The following is an 18,997-nucleotide window of genomic DNA, read 5'->3' as shown; positions in this document are numbered from 1 at the left end:
ACAACTCACCCCAGTACTCAGGAGGCTAAGCCTGGAAGATTGGAGCTTGAGGCCAGCGTGGAAGCAAGATTCTGTCTCAAAATGAAAATGAAAAGGCATTGATGTAGAGCTCAGCACTTGCCCAGCAGGTGCAAGGCCCTGGTTTGGATCCTTAGAACTGCAAATCAGCACAAAACAGTATGCTTGGAATCTTTATGAGACTCAGTCTGTAGATACACACTTTGAGTCCTATTAGTATCTCAATATGAAGTCTTCAATGTCTGGGACATGGGGGTCTTTCCATTTCTTTCTAATTTGGGGTGGGGTGGTACATGTGTGTGGTATACCCACATCTGAGTATGCAGGTGTGTGTGTCTATATGTATACAGAAGCTAAGAGAAGAGAAGAAGTCAGGTGTCCTGCTCTATCACTCAGTTTGAAAAACTGGATCCCTTCCTTTTGTGGGTGGTGGCGAACGCAGACGGAGCTCCCTGAAGACTTCAGACACACTTCCGGAGTACAAGGTGGTGGGGTGCTGTTTGCCAGCTCCTAAGTGCCACACACCACCCCTGTACCAAATGTGTATCTTCGCACCCAACCATGTGGTAGCCAAGTTCCGCTTCTGGCGTTTCCCGTCGCCACTGACGATGAAGGAGTCATCAGGGGAGACAGTGTACTACAGGCAGGTGTTTGAGAAGTTGCTGCTCCGGGCGCAAGAACTTCAGCATCTGGCTACGCCATGGCTCCCGCGGTTGCACACATAACCTGTACCGAGAGTATCCGTACCTGACTGTGGCTGGCGACATCTCACAGTGCCACCAAGACATGGGTGGCCGGCACTGTGCCCGTGCGCGCTCCCTCCAGATCATGAAGGTGGAAGAGACTGAAGAAGGCAAGTCCTGCCCACTGGCCCTCAAGATCAAGTTCCTGTGGCCTCGCCTGGGGTTGCAGCTCCAGCACAAGCCATGCTTCGCCACCAAGAGGCTCAACACTTTCTTCTAGACCCAGAGACCTCCCCTGCCTCCCCAGAGAGAGTCGAAGAAGAAAAGAAGAGGAAGAAGAGAAGGAAGGGAGGGAGGGAGGGAAGGAAGAAAGGGGGGAAAAACTGGTCAAGTAAATCCAACATGTGGCACCCAGCTACTTAAGGGACTAGGACCTTTTGAGCCCTCAGTTCAGGACCAGCCTGCCTACATAGTAAATCAATTCTCATTTATATTCATTCTGTCTCTGTCTCTCTCTCCTCATTCTCTCCTTTCTCCCCCAGTGCTGGGGGTGGAATCCTGGGCCTTAGGAATGCTAGGCAAGTGTTCTTCCATTTAGTCACACTTCCAGCCACCCAGCTACTCTTTTTCTCTCTTTAAAAACCTTTATTCATTTGTGTGTGGTGGAGGTGTTGTGTGTGTGTGAGGGGGGAGACAGAAAACAGTCTGCAGCGATCTGTTCTCTCCTTCCAGCACACGGGCCTGGGGATTGAACTCAAGTCCTCACTCAGGCTTGGCAGCAAGTCTGTGTCTGCGGAGCCTTCTCAATTGCCCCCTTCCTACCTCAGAAAAAGACAAAGATCCCAAGCTTGAGTCCCTTATCTTCTGCAGTCATCCCGGCCACGCTCCCAGCTCCGATTTTAAGAAACAGCTCGTGAGTTTCTCTTCCTGGGATAGGAATGGATAGCATACTATTGCCTCAGATACACGCAGCAGAGGCATTGGAGAGGACCATTACTGATGTAGGCCTAAGACGTCTCCCCAGAACATGCCCCTGAGAGCAGTCAGATCTGTAAGTCCTCTAGAAGCCCCTAATACCCCAGGACCACAGAGCCCTCCCACCCACCACAGGAACAGCAGAGAACAGAGAGGAAGGAACAAATCAGGTCCCCTCTACCACAGCTCTGTTTGAAAGGAGGTGTGCTGGGGATAGAGTTGAGGGACAGCCTGCTGCCAGTCCTGTGCCTCTTGTCATCTCCAGTCTGAGGCTTCTTGACAACAGACACACTTTCAGTTCTTTTCCAGGCCTTGGGCTTATTTTGCTTCTTGTTTTTCAGGCCTGTGGGACACTTATGCAGCGCAGACGCACACAGCCTGTTCTGTGCCACTCCCAATGACTGCAGAATTCACGGGCTCCGGAGTCTGAGACGGTGTCTGTCTCCTTCCCTACCTCTTCCTTCCAGGTAAGCCTGTTGTCTTAGCCCCAGCTGGGAGCCCCCTCTGCCACAGGGCCAGCTTCCAGGCTGCTTGTTCCACCCCAGCTGCAGCTACTGCCAGCCCCAGCCAACTCCCATTCCCATTTCCATGGCAACCGAAACACATTTCCCATCCCTGCCTTTCTACCTCCTAGAGGAAAGCTGTGATGTGTCTCCTGTTCGCTCTCCTGCTGCTCCCTCTCTTTCTTGCCTGCTGTTTTCTTTGGCTGGCCTAGCACCCACTGTGTGGACCAGGTTGGCCTCAGATTGGTGGCATTCCTCCTACCTGGTTTGCAGGCTGCCAGGATTATTGCAGTTATGAGCCACTGTGGCTGGCTTTTTACTTCATCTGTTGTTGTTTTGAGACAGGGTTTCTCTGTGTAGCCCTGGCTGTCCTTGAACACACTCTGTAGACCAGGCTGGCCTTGAACTCAGAGATCCACCTGCCTCTGCCTCCTTAGGGCTGGGATTAAAGGCCTCCTACTTCAACTTTTGTTTCTTCTTGTGTCTTGCTTGAGTCAGGGTCTTATTGTATAGCCCAGTCTGGGCCCAAACGCATGGCAGTCCGGCTAGCGCTACCCTCTGACTTGTAGATAACGCAGCTGTGAACACCTCTCCCCAAACATCTGTAATTTCTGGGCTGGAGCGGCACAGGCGGCAGGATGCTTGCTTACCTAACATGCACAAAGCCCCGAGTTTGATCCCAAGCACCTTTCTTTTGTATACAGGGTCTCACTGTGTAGCTCTGGCTGACCTGAAATTCACCGTGGAGACCTGGCTGGCCTTGAGCTGATCAGGCTGCCTACCACTACCTCCTGCAGTTCTTTCAGTTTTTAAATCTGTGAAGGACAGCTTTGTTTTTTTTGCCAACCTAGGGGAGGGTGAGGGCTTTTGCCATAGAGCTCTGATGGTGCTAACTCGCCTCACTGGGGTGCCTGTTTATTTACCTTCTTGTCTGGAGAGGTCAGAGGTTGCCTGGATCTACCATTGTATCATCTCTGAAAATGAGCCCTCCCCCTCCCCCTCCCCGCAGTAAAGCATGACTCTTAGGTTGTTTGAGCAAGATTAGTTAGGTGTTCACTCCTGGTATTAAATAGATTTCAGCACTTTGACTTGCATTAAACTCACAGAACCTTGGTGTATGGGGTGAAAGGCCGGGGAAGCTTTCCCCAGGCACATCCTCGGTGTCTGAAGTTTTTTTTTTATTACATTTATCCACGAGCATACACTCAAGTGCCACAGTGCACATGTGGGAAGCAGAGGACAATTTACAGGAGTTGGTTCTTTTCTTCTACCACGTGGGTCTTGAGGATCGAACTCAGGTTATCAGGCTTAGCAGCAAGTGCCTTTACTCACTGAACCCTCTGGTTAACACAGTTCTATGCATTGCCATTGGACTTGCATTCTGTTGCCTGGTAAGAGTGTAAAGTGCAGGCCCCAAAGCTGTCCTCTTCCAGTCACATGCGCACCATGGTATGCGCCCTGTGCACATGCATGTGCGTCATGCATATGTGTGCACACATAGAGACACATGCACACACTAAATACTTGTCTGTTTGGTTTTTTGTTTATTTGGTTTTTTGTTTGTTTGTTTGTTTGTTTTCTGGTTTTTCAAGACAGGGTTTATCTGTGTAGCTTTGTGCCTTTCCTGGAACTCACTCTGTAGCCCAGGCTGGCCTCGAACTCACAGAGATCCACCTGCCTCTGCCTCCCAAGTGCTGGGATTAAAGGCGTGCACCACCACCGCTGGGCTGTCAGTTTGTTTTTTGAGACGGGGTCTCTCTACACAACCCTGAAACTTACTATGTAGGTCAGATTGGCCTTGAACTCACTGCTTCTGCCTCCCAAGTGCTGAGGTTAAAGGTGTGTGCACCACTATGCCAGGCTCTAAATACTTTTATTTTTAATGAAAAACAAAAAAATGGGGCATGGAGAGATGGTCCAGTGGTTAAGAGCATTTGTTGCTCCTGTAGAGGATCCAGGTTCAGTTTCCAGCACCTACATGGTCATTCACAACCATCATTATCTCTAGTTTTAGGAGACTAGACACCCTCTTGACCTCTCCAGGTAATAGGTATACATGTGGTGTACATACTTTCATGCAAGCAAAACACACACAGAAAATAAAATAAATACATCAAAACTATTTTTCAGTGGAAAAAAAATGCACAATGCAGAATTGGGAGCACCTGCCTAGCATGTGTGAGGCCCCGAGTTCACTCTCTAGTACTAAAAAAATAAATAAAGTTTATGGTGAACTGTGTTCACCTCCACCCTTAGAGAACATAGTAAGTGTTCAATTAGTATCTTGTGTATTTAATTCATGCATTTGGCTTTTGTTGTTGGTTTTTCATTTTTGGTTTTTTCAAGACAGGGTTTCTCTGTATAGCTTTGTCTGTCCTGGAATTTGATCTGTAGATCAAGCTGGTTTGGTACTCACAGAGATCCTCCTGCCTCTGCCTCCCAAGGGCTGGGATTAAAAGTGTGGGCCACCGCCATCCGGCTTTAATTCATGTACTTGTATAAAATGTTCCCTCAGATGATTTCCTCTCCTGGCATCTGGAACTGCTATTATGAGATGGGCATCTGGCCTTTGTCTTGCTTCCTAACACTGGAGCACTTAAAGCCTTGGAATTTCCTGAATGATTGGCATTTGTTATGCTAATGAGTCCCTTCAATCATACCTCTCATTATGCTAATAGTCTTAAAGTGAAGCTCCTTTATGGTTCCCTGCCAGGCCGGCCAGTCACTAAAGAACTGAACGGTTTAAGGCTTATAAATTTCTGGAGCATTTGGCCCTGTGGACAGTCTGCAAGGAGGAGAATTAGAGAACATGGGGGTGAACTAAGCAGGGTGCTGGGCAGCTGGCTGGCTCTCAGGAAGGCCAGGCTCTCTGCACTGCCCACGCCTGGTGCATCTCTCTCATTTGGCTGTTGCTGACTCGAATCCTTTATAAACAAATTGGCAAACACAAGTCAAGTGTTGCCCTGTGTTCCAGGAGTCTGCTTAGCCAAACAGCCAACTTGAATTTGAAGGGATCTTGGGAACCCCCTGAAATTTTATTTTGTCTGTCTGTTTGGTTGATTGGTTTGGTTCCCTGCCCCTCCCATGCCCCCCCCCCAGACAGGTGTTAACCAACCCAAATAATCATGACAAAATTAATTAAAGCAAGTTTTTTTTTATTGTGTACATGATTGTCTCCCCCTAAAGTGGGGTTCAAGAGGTCAGCACTGGATGTGGGGAAGATAAAGTTTTTATAGCTCAGGGGTAGAAGGGTCTCCAAATGGGGGGTTGACAGGCAAATAGGCAATCTTACAGACTCAGAACATCATAACGAGACAGTGCTAACAACAGGCGGTTATAACACAACCTTTTGAAACAAAGGTTGGGTTGCAAGATGGTCATAACTTTTTGAAACAAAAACATGGTTGCTGTTTCCTGAAATAGGCAGTAGAGGACCATTTTAGTTAAGGTTACAGGTGGGGCACAGCCCAATCATAAACAGGATTGAACCTAGTTTGTCTTCACTATAAATTGGCTTTCAAGCCTAATATGGAGACGGGCTAGTTCATCACAGGGTTTCTTTGTGTAGCCCAGGCTGTCCTGGAACTCACTCTGTAGACCAGGCTGGCCTCGAACTCACAGAGATTGGCCTGACTCTGCCTCACAAGTGCTGGGATTAAAGGCGTGAAGCACCACACCTGCCATTATTTTTCTATTTAGATACAGGATTGCTATATGGACCAGGCTAGCCTCAAGCTTGCATTGATCCTGTCTGCTTCCTAAGTGCTAGACATCATGCCAGCCCTGCTCCATGTTCGAGGTACTATGTATAATTTGTTTACCTATTCATTTCTAGGTGGGCACTTGGAGTGCATCTATTTCTCTGTTTTCTTTTTCCTCCAAAAAAAATCTTTAGACTTATTATTTATGTATATGAGTGTTTTGCCTGCCTGTATGTATGTACATCATGTGTGAACCTGGTGCCACAGAAGATGGCTTGGGATCCCCTGGGACTGGAGTTACAGATGGTGGCAAGCCATCATGTGGGTACTGGGAATTGAACTCGGGCCCTCCAACCCTCTCTTTGTTTTCTTGAGACAATATCTTGCTGTGGACTTGGCCTGGGACACAGTTCTCTGGGGACTGCAAGGTCCAGGGCATGTAAGAAGTTTCTGAAGTATAGGTGGTCTTTGGGACTGAGCCTTTGACCTTTGGGCTCTTATGCCAACTCTAGGTAGTCAGCATTAGAATTGAATTGCACTGTAGGCACCAGCTAGTGTTGGAGAATTGGTTGGCATGGGAAATGCACATACACACATTTGCTATTAGGGTTCCCTGGGTAGAAACGTTTTGGGAGGCACATTTTGGCAAAAAAACATTTCAGAAAATTAACTATCTCATTATTTTTGCCCTTAACAATGGAGATAAGAAAAAGACGTGTAAAGTACTGGAACCAGTCACTGGTGTAACATTGTTTTTCTTAAAAAAAGAGAAAGTGTGTGTGTGTGTGTGTGTGTGTGTGTGTGTGTGTGTGTGTGTGTGTGTGTGATGGGAAAACAGAGTGCATGTGCACCTCCAAGGGAGAAACAATGTTTGTCTAAACTTGTGGCTTTGTCTCTACAGCATGCCACCCCAGCCACCCCTGCTGTCCAAGTGAGTGGGGGCTTTTTAAGTCACTTGTGATGTGCTTTTGAACACAACATGGGGGAAGAACCCCCACAGTCTGTTCAGCTCTCTTCATGAAAAATACAAGCTGGGTTTGACTGAATGACAAAAAGAAATCTGTGGATTCAGGAAGCGTAGTAAATACCGTGACTTTCTGCAAATGTGCACAGCCCAAACAGCTTTTTCCAGTCTGGAAAAATGAAGAGATTTGTCTGTGCAAAACCAGCCAAGGCTCCACCCCTCCTCCCGTGCGCCTGCTCCGCCCCCACCTCCTGGCAAGGCCTCCCACCCTGCCCCAGACATTCAGTCATAGCTTTCATCCTGTGTGACTTGTAGTTGCCCAGGAAATAACATTGCCCAGGCTCTGGGGACAAGCACCAGCCACTCCCAGGCAGCTTTCCGGGATATCTGTTAGGGTGGGGTGTGCCAGGCATCCCTGATCTTGGCTAGGGCTGGCTCACAGCAGGGTTGTGTGGAAGGTAGAAGTGGGGTCCAGTGTCCTTTCTCTAGTTGAGGCCCCTCCTCGTCTTTCCCTTCCTCCTTTGGCTTTGAAACAACCTTTATCTGATTTCTACTTCCATGCACTGGCACTTAGGGGGCACTAGCCAAAGGTGAGATTGTAAAAGCATTCACAGGGAGTGAAGGTGGACTGCAAAAAGCTCCCAGTGGCCTTGAATGGCACCCAGGTGGGAGCTAACCTGATACGTGCAGAATCTCCACAGTGCAGAGGTATGCAAGGTACCTTGTCTTGACAACGCATTTGCATAACAATGACTCTGCTTTTTGGATGGTATGCTGTGGGGGTGGTAGAGCAAGAAGGCACCCCCTACCAAGCCCCAGGAAATGACAAAGCCATCCTGCAGGTTTGGGTGCTGGGAAGGGTGCTTGGAATCAGAATTTCAATTGATTGAAGGCTGACTCCTCTGAATAGGAAATGTTTGTTTTCCTCCATGGTGGAACCACTGCACCTAGTTCAAGCCTGCCCAGGCAGGTGGCTGTGTCCGGGAGTGCAGAAGGAATGAAAGCTAATAACCCTGGATATGTTTCTTCTTTGGGCCTCAGTTTCCCCTAATGTATGTATGTATGTATATGTATAAAATTGGAAGTGGTTATATATGCCATAATCCTAGTCACTGGCAGTGAAGCAAGAGCATTAGAAGTCCAAGGTCATCAGTTGGAGGCCAGCCTGGGCCTACTGAGACCCTATCTCAATAATAATGTGAGGTTGGTGTGGCATGTGGCTGGTGACAGATGTTGACAATCCTAAGGAAGTAAAGACAGGAAGATCAGGAGTTCCAGGCCATCATCATCTGTGTGTGCTAGTGGGGTGCAGTGGTGGAGTAAAATGCATGAATATCCTTTGTCCTTTAAAAATGGGAATGTAATAGTCAGTGTATCTTAGACACTTCACTTTTGATCTTTTGTTTGGTTGCATCAAGGTTTCCTGCATCCTCTACTGGCCTGACCTTACTAAATGAAAAGAATGACTTTGACCTGCCTCTCTTGTCTTTATTTTCCAAGTGCTGGGATTAGAGGTTTTTCCGCCCCATGCCTCTATGGTGTGTGTGTGTGTGTGTGTGGGGGGGGGTTATGGTATGTGTCTGTGGCTCTTTCTTTCGGGCAGATCTCACAATCCTGCCCTTGCCTCCTGAGTGCTGGCGTGACAGTGGTGACGGTATGCCACTATGCTTGATTCAGGAGAGATTTTTCTTAACGCTTTTAGCTGAGTTTTTGTTAATCTGAGAATGTCCTCAGCCCTGGCTGATAGCTGCTACCTTGCTGGCTCCATACTTGGCCCCGGAACTCCCCCAAATCCTTCCCAGGCAGAGCTTGTTTTAGCTGCAGCAATAGAATTTGCTCAAGTGTGAGGTCACCCAACCTCCAGGTCTTTGTCGGTGCTGACTCCCTCCTTGACCAGCTCCCCTTCCTTTGTACCTGTCCTATCCCAGTTCATCTTTCAGACATCAGCTGAGATGACTTCCTCCAGGGTATAACCCCAGCTCCTCCCTCCCGCCATTTAGACGCAGCTTCCCTGGAGTCCTCTTTCAGAGTGCTTGCTCTCCTGAATGGCTCTGCCCATCACTTGTCAGACCTCTGTGGAACCTGCGGGTCCCCGAGGACAAGCTTATTCCTCCCCCTCCCACTGTGCTGGAGATGGAGTTTAGGGCCCTGCTTGGGTTAGGCGGGCACTCTACCTTTGTAGCCATGTCTGCAGCCCCACTTCCTCTTCTTACTTTGAGACAGGGTCTCACAAAGTTGCCCAGGCTGGCCATGAACCTGTGATCCTCTAGCCTTAGCCTCTCAGGTGGCTGGAACTATATCTGTAAGCCATCAGGCCTCGCTTTTTAGTTTTGGCAGTCCTAGGGGTCAAACTCGGTTCTTGTGCATGCTAGGCAAATGTACCATTGGGCCCTGGAATTGCATCAAGTTCCACCGTAGATCATAGTGCTTGGTAATAACACTGTGTTATTACCCCAAACACATGTTCAGTGTGCACAGCATTGCGTTGGGAAGTGGACAGTGGGTGGCTAGAGTCATGGAGGTGGCATTTCCTGAAATATGAGAAGCAGCACTTCTACCAAAGTGGCCTGCATACAAACCAGGACTGTAGAATCTGCATGCCCACACCCAGACATGCCTGCATGATCCCTGCTGAAGGCAAACACTTGGGCAACACACTCTCCCTTGCTCTGAAATTTCACTTCTTGTCATCTCCTCCCACTCATCTTTCTCATTCTTTAACATACAGAGAATTGCGAAGCTAAAGCTATCTACCTGGCAGCAAAAAGGCCATCAGTAGTGCCAATAAAGAAGTAACTCGCCCTGGCCTTCTTGCCTACGCTTTTGCCTATTCATTTTGCATCATTTTGGGGGACAACAGGGCCTCACTATGTTACTCTGGCTGGCTTGGCTTTGAACTCACTATGTAGACCAGACCAGACTAGCCTAGAACTCAAGAGACCTGCCTCTGCCTCCCCATTGCTAGGATTAAAGGCATGCACGACCCCACCCAATCCTACACATTTTTTTTTTTTTAAATTATGGTCTCCCTATGTAACCCAGGCTACCAGGAACTCACTTTATCACCCAGGCTGGCCCCACCTTGGGTCCACCTGCCCTCCTTCCACTGTGTGTACCACTGCCTTCATCCCTGTCCTCATTCCTACTCTCTCTCTCTCTCTCTCTCTCTCTCTCTCTCTCTCTCTCTCTGCCTCCTCTGCACTTTACATTCCAGCACCATTCCATTGTAAAAACAAAACAAAAACTTATTCTATATGTGCATGGTGGCTCACACCTTTAATAACAGCACTCAGGAAGGGAGGCAGAGGCAGGAAGGTCTCTGAGAGTTTGAGGCCAGCCTGTCTATATAGTGAGTTCCAGGCCAGCCAGAGTTACATGGCGAGACCCTGTCTCAGAAACAAAACAAAACAAAAAAACACCTTATTTTACGATGTTTAGTTCGTGAGGATACCTGACCTTAAAAAAAAAAAAAATTGAGTATTGGGGCTAGGAGTGTAGCTAGCATGTATGAAGTCCTGAGTTTGATTCTAAACACCATAAAGGGGGGGGGGGGGGAAGAGCAGCAGCAGCAGCAGTTTAATATGTGATTCTCCAAACTCTTTGCTTTGGTTTCCTTCTTTATTCTCTCAGATATGGGAAACTGTTTTTTGTTTTGTTTTTAAATATATTCCTTTTCTTTTTAAAAATAGCCCAAGTCCTGTTGTGGTGCACACCTGTAATCCCAGTACTTGGGGAAGCCAAGGCTAGAGGATCTCAAGTTTAAAGCCAGCCTGGGTTGCATAGCAAGACCCTGTCTCAAAAAAAAAAAAAAAAAAAAAGCGCGAAACAGAAAAACATCTCTTTAAAAATGCAGTTATTGGTCACTTCTTGGAGTGGGAAAGGAAAGAAGGTGTCACTTAGATGCGCATGTGGACAGATCTTAACGGACTCCAGTGTGGTCCGAGGTTGGCGACACCTGCTGCTCTTGCTGAAAGGAAGTGTTCTGACTTGGCTTGGGAGAGGAAGAGCATTTTGATGAGTGGGGGTGTCATTGGTTAGCACCCACTGGCAAAGATGCCCTGTGATAAAAATCACAGAAGTGTGAAAGTGTTTCATGCTGGGGCCAGTGAGGAGCCCAGCCTTTTGAGCTTGCTGCTGAGGCCCTCCCTCACACAGCAGTGTGCTTCATCTGACTTCCTCCTGGCTTCTTCTCTTCTCCTCTCTGACCTGCCGAAGCCCTGCAGACTCGGCACTTAGGTCAGCTTCCAAATGGTGGGGGATTCCAGAGCTTGCAGACTGCTCTATAGTTGGGTTTGGTTTGGCTCATCCTGCCAGCCTTTGGGATCTCTTTCCTTCAGATCTGTCCCCCAGTTGGGAGATGTCATGTGCAGTCCTGCACTGTGTTTGGAGGAGATGGGGGACCTGGCAGCATAGTGCTCCCACTCTTCCATAGTAACAGTCAGCTCTTGGCTCAGAAGTCACTGCCTGTGTGAGGTTTCTGTTGCTGTGATAGACACCATGACCAAAGGCAACTTGGGGAGGAACGGGTTTATTTTACCTGACAACTCTGAGATCATGATCCATCACTGAGGGAAGTCAGGGCAGGAACCCAAGGTAAGAACCTAGAGGCAGGAACAGAGACTAAGGAGGACTGGCTTGCTTCTCACGGCTTGCTCAGCCTGCTTTCTCGTCCCATCCAGGATCACGTGCCCAGGGATGGCACCGTATCCAGTGCGCTAGTCCCTCCCACATCAATCATTAATCAAGAAAATGCCCTGCCCTACACACTTGCTTTCAGGCAGTCTCATGGAAGTATTTCCTCTTCAGCAGGGCATATTGCACACTTTAAGTCCCAGAGCTCGGGAGCCAGAAGCAGGCATTCTACATGAGGTCAGCCTGGTCTACATAGGATTTCTAGACTAGCCAAGGCTACATAGTAAGAACTTGACTTAAAAACAAAATCAATCAATCAATTAATTAAAATTCCCTTCTTAGATATGTCTTGTCCAGTTGACAGAAACCAACCAGCACACTGGCTGCCCTTTGCCAAAAGCACTTTATCCCTGGTCCCTACCTCAGACCTCTGTCTTTTATATCTGTTATTCCACCCCACCCCCAGACATTTATATGGCCTGCTGGATCCCTGAGGGCATCCGAGGCCTCCTGACCTCTGTCTGGGAGGAGTACCTTCTGTCCCCTGGGCCCCTGGTGCTTGTACATCCTGTCTCCATCCCCCTCACTGCTGATTGTCTGGCGCTGCAGTGCAGAGAGCTGGCTCTGTCTTCTCTGAGGGGAAAGTTACCATTAGATGAAGATGCAGAAGGCCACAGGGTAAGAAGCAGGCAGGGACTTGCCCCTCACTGCCCAAATGGCACACCCACTTCAGCAGTAACCCTCTGGGAACCCTGCCCATGCCTTGCTCCCCCACCCCCACCCCCTTCCATTAGTGATTTTCAAAGGGGAAGTTTCAGCCAGCCAGAGGGAGCAGATGGCTGGGCTTAGGGCCTCCTGCAGCATGAATGATTCGGGGGAGTCAAGGCTTTCCTGTGCTGAGTACCTCAGGGTCCCCGGGCAGGCTCTTGAGGTATGCTCTCCTGAGAGTCACCTTGGTGATTGAAAACTGCTCTCGTTGCCCTTCTTTCACAAACAAGGAAGCTGGAACAGGGCTAGAAGAGGCTTTTTCGTGCACTTTGGGAAAGAATGAGCAATGGAAAAAGGAAATGGAGAGCTTTGGGGAGTTTACAGCAGCCCAGCGCTGGAGTTTGAAATAGGAGCTGGGAATCCATATGTTTGGGAAAGAAAGAAAAGGCGCAGCCACACGCACAGAGCTTTAAGGAAATGGTTATGGGAAAAGGGGGCAGGGAAGCCCACGTGGGTCTCCCTTTATCAGACCCAGATGTTCAGGCAGCAGCTCTCATGATGCCTGTGAAAGGGTCCAGAGCCTGCTGGGCTAGACTGTATTTTCTTAACTACCAAGAAGCACGTGAATCAGTGGCTGGGCGTGCACTCAATGACTCCCTGGGGTCCCCCCTGAGGTCTGTGCCATACCAATTATGCAGAGGCCTGGCTGCCTGGGAGCAGGGCTTAGAAGTGGATAGGACAAGGCTCCCCGGGTAATGACACAGTCCCTCACAACCGCAAGCTGCTGAAGCTGCCTCAGTTGTTTGCCTCTTGCCTCCAACTGCTCTTAGAATGCAGGAGTTGGAAACCCAAGGTTCAGCTTAGTGCTGTGTTGCATCAGTGGCTTGGCCTCTCTGGGCTTCAGTTTTGCTGTCTTTAAAGTAAGTGTGTGTGTGTGTATCTGTATCACTTATGAGGTGTATTCAAGATATGTGTGAAAGAGGCTCTTGACAATAAATAAAGCCTAAAACATGGTATTAAAAATATTCATCAGCCCATGGTGACATGAGCCCATAGTTGCAACTTTTTGGGAGACTGAGGTAGGGGAATCACTGAGCCCAGGAATTTGAGGCTAGTCTGGGCTTGGGCAACAAAGTGAGGTTCCATCTCAAAAATTAAATCAAGCTGAAGAGATGGCTCAGAGATTAAGAGCACTGGTTACTCACTCTTCCAGAGGACTCAGGTGTGATTCCTAGTGCACGCCCACATGTTCAGGCAGCAGCTCTCATGATGCCCGTGAAAGGGTCCAGAGCCTGCTGGGCTAGACTGTATTTTCTTAAACTGTATTTCTCACAAGTGTCTATAATCCCATTTCCAGGGAATCTGACACCCTCTTCTGGCCTCCGCTGGCATTCATGTGGTACACATGTAAACAAAACACCCAAACACATAAGTAAATATATTTTTAAAAATTAAATGATTTGGGCAGGGTGGTGTTGGTGCATGCCTTTAACCCCAGCACTCGGGAGGCAGAGGCAGGAGGATCTCTGTGAGTTTGAGCTCAGCCTGGTCTACTGAGTGAGTTCCAGCACAGCCAGAGCTGCACAGGGAAACCCTGTCTTGAAAAACAAAAACAAAATTAAATTATTTGGTACACTTTAAATTTTGATATAGCGCCCATGAGATGGCGCAGATGGCAAAAGGCCCTTTATTATGAATGATACTGCACTCGGGAGGCGCGGGCTGCCCCGACCAGGACCAGGGTGTCCTACTCGTGAGGGAAACATGCCAGGCAGATGCAGAGGCGGGCTGCGCCACGTGAACAGTCAGTCACTTACACCCTGGGCATTTCACCCACGTGGAGAGAGTTTATTTGATAGAAAGATAGAAAGAAAGAGAGGGAGGAGGGGTCGAGGGTGCACACCTCCTGGGAAAGAGAGAGAGAGAGAGAGAGAGAGAGAGAGAGAGAGAGAGAGAGAGAGAGAGAGAGAGTGTTTCTGTTTTAAAGGGGACTTTATGTGAGGATACTGGGCGGGTCTCCAAGGAGTAGATCAGAATACTCACACCCCTGCCACCAAACCTGACTGCCTGAGTTCAATCCACAGAACCCACAAGATGGAAGGAGAGAACCAACTTCTAAAAGTTGTCCTCTGATCTTCACATACACACATACACCCCAAATAAATAAGTAAATATTAAAAAGATTTCATTACCATAGGTTATCGAACATGCTCAAGTAGGCTGCACCCATAATGTAGCTTCAGCAATCATTAGCCCATGTCCAGTTCTATTTCAAAGAAAGTCTCCCCTACTTTATTTGTCTCTGGGTTATTTTGAAGCAACTCCCTAATATTCTATTGGTTTTTGTTGTGGTGGTGGTTGTTTGAGATAGGGTTTTGCCAAGTAGCTCTGGCTGTCCTGGAACTCACTCTATAGACCAGGCTGGTCTAGAACCCAGAGAACTATATCCTGCTGCATCCTGAGTGTTGGGATTAAAGGTGTGTGTCCACCACTGCCTGGTATTTTATCCCAGTTACGTGGCTAAGTTGCATCCTCAACCAGTTAAAACCCACCCAGTTCTTGGGTATCCATTTATGTATCATTCCCTTCTTACACAATGGCATATCTCCTGTCCCTACCATGTATCTGGTACCCTAACTCCTTGCTACAAGACTGTCCTGACCCACAGTGGCCCAGGATGTCAGCCCTGAGAGGCCTGAGTACTGTTTGTATCTTATCAAGCTTCCTTAGCTTCTAAGAAAGAAGTGATGCTCTGACAGGCAGACACTGAAATGTCTCCCTGAAAGAAATGGACCAACAGGAAGGCTAGCCTCAGCTATATAACAAGTTTGAGGCCAGCCTGGGCTACATGAGACCTTGTGTCAAAAATAAAAAATTATCTCTCATGAGAATTGAGTGGTGATCTGATCTGTGGGTATAGCAATGTGCAACTAGGAATCATTGCTATGTTTCTTTTCTTTTCTTTTTTTGGTTTTTCGAGAAAGGGTTTCTCTGTGTAGCTTTGCGCCTTTCCTGGATCTTGATCTGTAGACCAGGCTGGCCTCGAACTCACAAAGATCCGCTTGACTCTGCCTCCCGAGTGCTGGGATTAAAGGCATGTGCCACTATCGCCTGGCTTTGCGCTATGTTTCTCTAGCAGACTATTAGTAGTAAGTTTCCCCCAGATCCCATGACCTGTGTAGTCTCAGGTTCTTGGCCACTTTAGCAGGTCAGGTAGGGGTTCCATGACAGGGAGTGGGCCTTAAATCCAATCAAAAAGTGGTTGGTTCCTTCCGTAACATTTGTACCACTGTTGCAGCAGTATGCCTTGCAGGCAGGCTGCTGTTAAAGGTCACGGGGCTTGTAGCTGGGTGATACTGATTACTTTTTCCCTCCTCCTGGCACCGTGAATGGTAGTGAACAGAGCCTTACCATCAGATTATGAAGAGTGACCCATAGCCTCATCAATAAGCTGGAATGTTTTGAGTAGGGAGTTTATGGGATCCCTTTGGCCAATGACTCAACAAGATGTCACCCCAGTCCTGGCACTGAAGGTTTTACCTGGTAATGTGAATTGTCTAGTTGGGGCATTCTCTCAAGCAGTATACAGTGACTCCATTGAAATACTTTCATACGTGTGTATGTTTTAGGAAGCTTCTACAGCAGTAGGTTTCCATATGGCCTTCAAAAGGCCTGTAGTGTTGGCTGCCCTTCCTCTGCCCTCTCACCCCTTCCTTATTTAAAATATGAAGCCGCGGTAGCTCACCAGGCCACAACTACCGCTGTATAAGTCTGTCTGCATTTCTGAAAAGTATATTTTCCTGAACACTTAGGGTTCTCCCAGCATTTTGGGCCTCCTTACTCTTTCTCCATCCCTGACATGTGTGTGCTTGTCTGCCATGTGTCTCAACTCCGTGGCATGGCTTTTTCCTTTTCTTTTCCATCCTCCTCCTCTGGGCAGCTGCTGAGGCCCATGACTGGCCTGCCCTCAGGGTTTTAACGCTAATAAATTGTCCTTGAACTTCCAAAAATATAATAAAAAATAAAGGAATAATGTGATAACTAACTAACAGGATTCTCTTGATAGCAATTGACAGAAAATTAAACACAAAATATCTTTGAGCAAAACATCAATTCAGGAGCCTTTTTCCCCTTTCTTTCTTTCTTTCTTTCTTTCTTTCTTTCTTTCTTTCTTTCTTTCTTTCTTTCTTTCTTTCTTTCTTTCTTTTTTTTTGGCAGAGTTTCACTGTGTAATAGCCTTGGTTGTCCTGAACACCCTCTGTAGACCAGGCTGGCCTGAAAGTCACAGAGACCTCACTGCCGCTGCCTCCTGAGTGCTGGGATTAAAGGCATGTGCCACTACTGCCAGGCTTCAGGAGCTCATCATAAGCAGGGCCTAGAGATGGGCATGGTGGCTGCAACTTTAATCCCAGCACTCAAGAGGCAGAGACGGGCAGATCAGGCCAGCTTGGCCTACACGGTCAGTTCGAGGACAGCTAGCACTACATAGAAAGAACCTTTCTAAAAAAAAAAAAAAAAGGAACCAAAGACATATTGGTAGGCTACTTACTTGGTGTTTGTGAGATACTGGATTCTATTCAAAACAAAACAAAACTCTCCATGGATGGACTCAGGGTTCAAATCAGAACTTGAATTCTTCTATTTTTGTTTATTAATTTTAATATTGGGCTACTGTAACAAGATGGCAGCATCAGTTCTAGCCCATATGTTCTTTCAGGTTTCAGATACAAAGGGGTTTTCTTCCCCAAGAGACCTAGAAAAAGGCTCATTCACCATGCCTGGGTCCCATGACCTTCCTGGTGGCCAACAAAAATGAAACCCCCTTAATGTGTGTTGGCTGGGATTACCGAATCTTCCTGGACTGAGAGACTGTCGGGGAGTGGTTCATACAGGAGAGGTGGGTGTATGGATATGTTATGGTCTGAATGTTTAAAACTCTTGTTTAATTTGTGTGTGTGTGTGTGTGCGCGCGCGCGCGCGCTGGGAACGAAACATAGGGCTTCTCTGGTGGTGAGCAAGTTCATTGTCACTGAGCTATGGACCCAGAAATTGAATTGCCATTGTAACAGTTTTGGGAGGTAGGACTTTTAAGAGGTGATTAGGTCATGAGGGCTCTGCCCTCCTAAGAGGTTATCAAGGGGGTGGGTTAGTTATGGAGGAGTAGGGCCTGGACATGATGATACCTTTAATTTTAGTACTCAGGAGGCAAAGGTGGGTGGATCTCTGTAAATTCAAGGCCACCCACCATGTCTATATAGCATATTTAGCAAGCAGCAGGCCAGCCAGGGCTATACACTGAGACCCTGTCTCAAAAATAAGAAAGAAATGAAAGAAGGAAGGAAAGAAGGAAGGGAGAAAGAAAGGAAAGAGGGTGAGTTTAACTGGCTTTTACTTGCCCACAGGTGACCTTTCAACAGCACAGAGGCCCTTCTCAGAGCCTTATTCTTATTCTTAGACTTTTCATCCTGCAGAACCATTAGCCAAACAAACAAACAGATAAGTAATCCTGTTGTTTATAAATCACCTACTATATGGCACTCTGTTACTGCAGTGGATGGGTATAGTCACCCAACCTGGAGATGCTACTGCAAATGCCTAGTAGCACCTCATGAAACACTACTTCTCTTCACTCCTCGTTAGGCTAGTCACTATTTCACATTCTTTGTTTTTCAAAGCTATGCCCCCTGGTTGGCTGGTACTCATTCTCCTATCCTCGGCTTCTCCATTGGTGGGATTTAGAGGTGTGCCACGGAGCTCAGCTTGGGGTTAGTCACATTTGTATTGCTGTAACAAAATACCTGGCCAAAACAGCAGAAAAGATTGGTACTTTTTGTTTTTTTGTTTTGTTTTGTTTTTCGAGACAGGGTTTCTCTGTGTAGCTTTGCGCCTTTCCTGGAACTCACTTGGTAGTCCAGGCTGGCCTTGAACTCACAGAGATCCACCTGGCTCTGCCTCCCGAGTGCTGGGATTAAAGGTGTGCACTGCTGCTGCTGCCGCCGCCGCCGCCGCCGCCGCCGCCACCACCACCACCACCACCACCACTACCCGGCTAAGATTGGTACTTTTATCATTTGCTTTTTCTTTGGGTCCTGAGGATTGACTCTAAGGCTTCACACATGCTAGGTAAGAGCTCTACCATTGAGATCCACCCCGAGTTCAGTTAACATTTATTTTGTCCATAGCATCATAAGTTATAGTTCATAGTCAGCTGGCTCCATTGCTATGGGCCTCAGTAGCATGATAATGGAGACTGCTCACTTCATGGAGACCAGAAAGCAGATAGACAGACAGACAGGAAGGGGCCCAGGCCAAGATAGAACTTTCAAAGGCTCAGTCCCTGTGACTTCTTCCTCCAGGTAGCACCGCCTCCCACAGTTCCACAGCCTCACTGCATCCAGGTATTTCTGTGGAGTTGGGGAGAGGCATGCCAGACGCAACAAGCGAACAGGCTGGGGTGTGGTGGTGCACACCTGTAGGCTACTGCTCTTTCTTCTTTTTTCCACTGACTATCAAGTTTGTTCAAATCCATCAGCGGATTAGAGAGTTGATTACAAACACTCACTGTGATCCTGTTGCCCCTGGAAATACCCTCATACAGACCTGGAGCTGAGCTTCGTTAGTCTCTCAGGCATTCCTCTCTTCAGGCAAGTTGACATTGAAAATTAATCATCACAGTCATGGAGTGCTCTGACCCTCTGCACCATCCCACCAGCCAGGCCTGTCTTTCCATTTTGCAGGGAGGAACTCAAAGCACAGAGCTGCCATACAGAGGACACTGTGGACTTTGCCAGCACTCACCCAGAGCTACAGCTG

The 18,997-nt window shown here is 47.8% G+C and overlaps 1 protein-coding gene and 1 pseudogene across 1 annotated transcript in view; both read left to right on the top strand.

The window, feature by feature from the left end:
- LOC102928144 (uncharacterized) overlaps positions 1 to 1,068 on the top strand; it is a 28,252-nt pseudogene extending 27,184 nt beyond the window's left edge.
- The window catches only part of Chd9 (chromodomain helicase DNA binding protein 9), a 233,905-nt gene that overhangs the window by 17,879 nt on the left and 197,029 nt on the right, over positions 1 to 18,997 (top strand). The window contains exon 2 of the mRNA XM_076571716.1: positions 2,018 to 2,143. The gene's annotated coding sequence lies outside the window, so the exon portion shown is untranslated. The remainder of the gene's footprint in view (positions 1 to 2,017; positions 2,144 to 18,997) is intronic.

The sequence above is a fragment of the Peromyscus maniculatus genome, chromosome 5 (assembly GCF_049852395.1).
Source record: "Peromyscus maniculatus bairdii isolate BWxNUB_F1_BW_parent chromosome 5, HU_Pman_BW_mat_3.1, whole genome shotgun sequence".
In the NCBI taxonomy this organism is placed as follows: domain Eukaryota; kingdom Metazoa; phylum Chordata; class Mammalia; order Rodentia; family Cricetidae; genus Peromyscus; species Peromyscus maniculatus.
The sequence above is the reverse complement of the archived record's forward strand: the minus strand, read 5'-3'. Positions and strand labels throughout refer to the sequence as shown.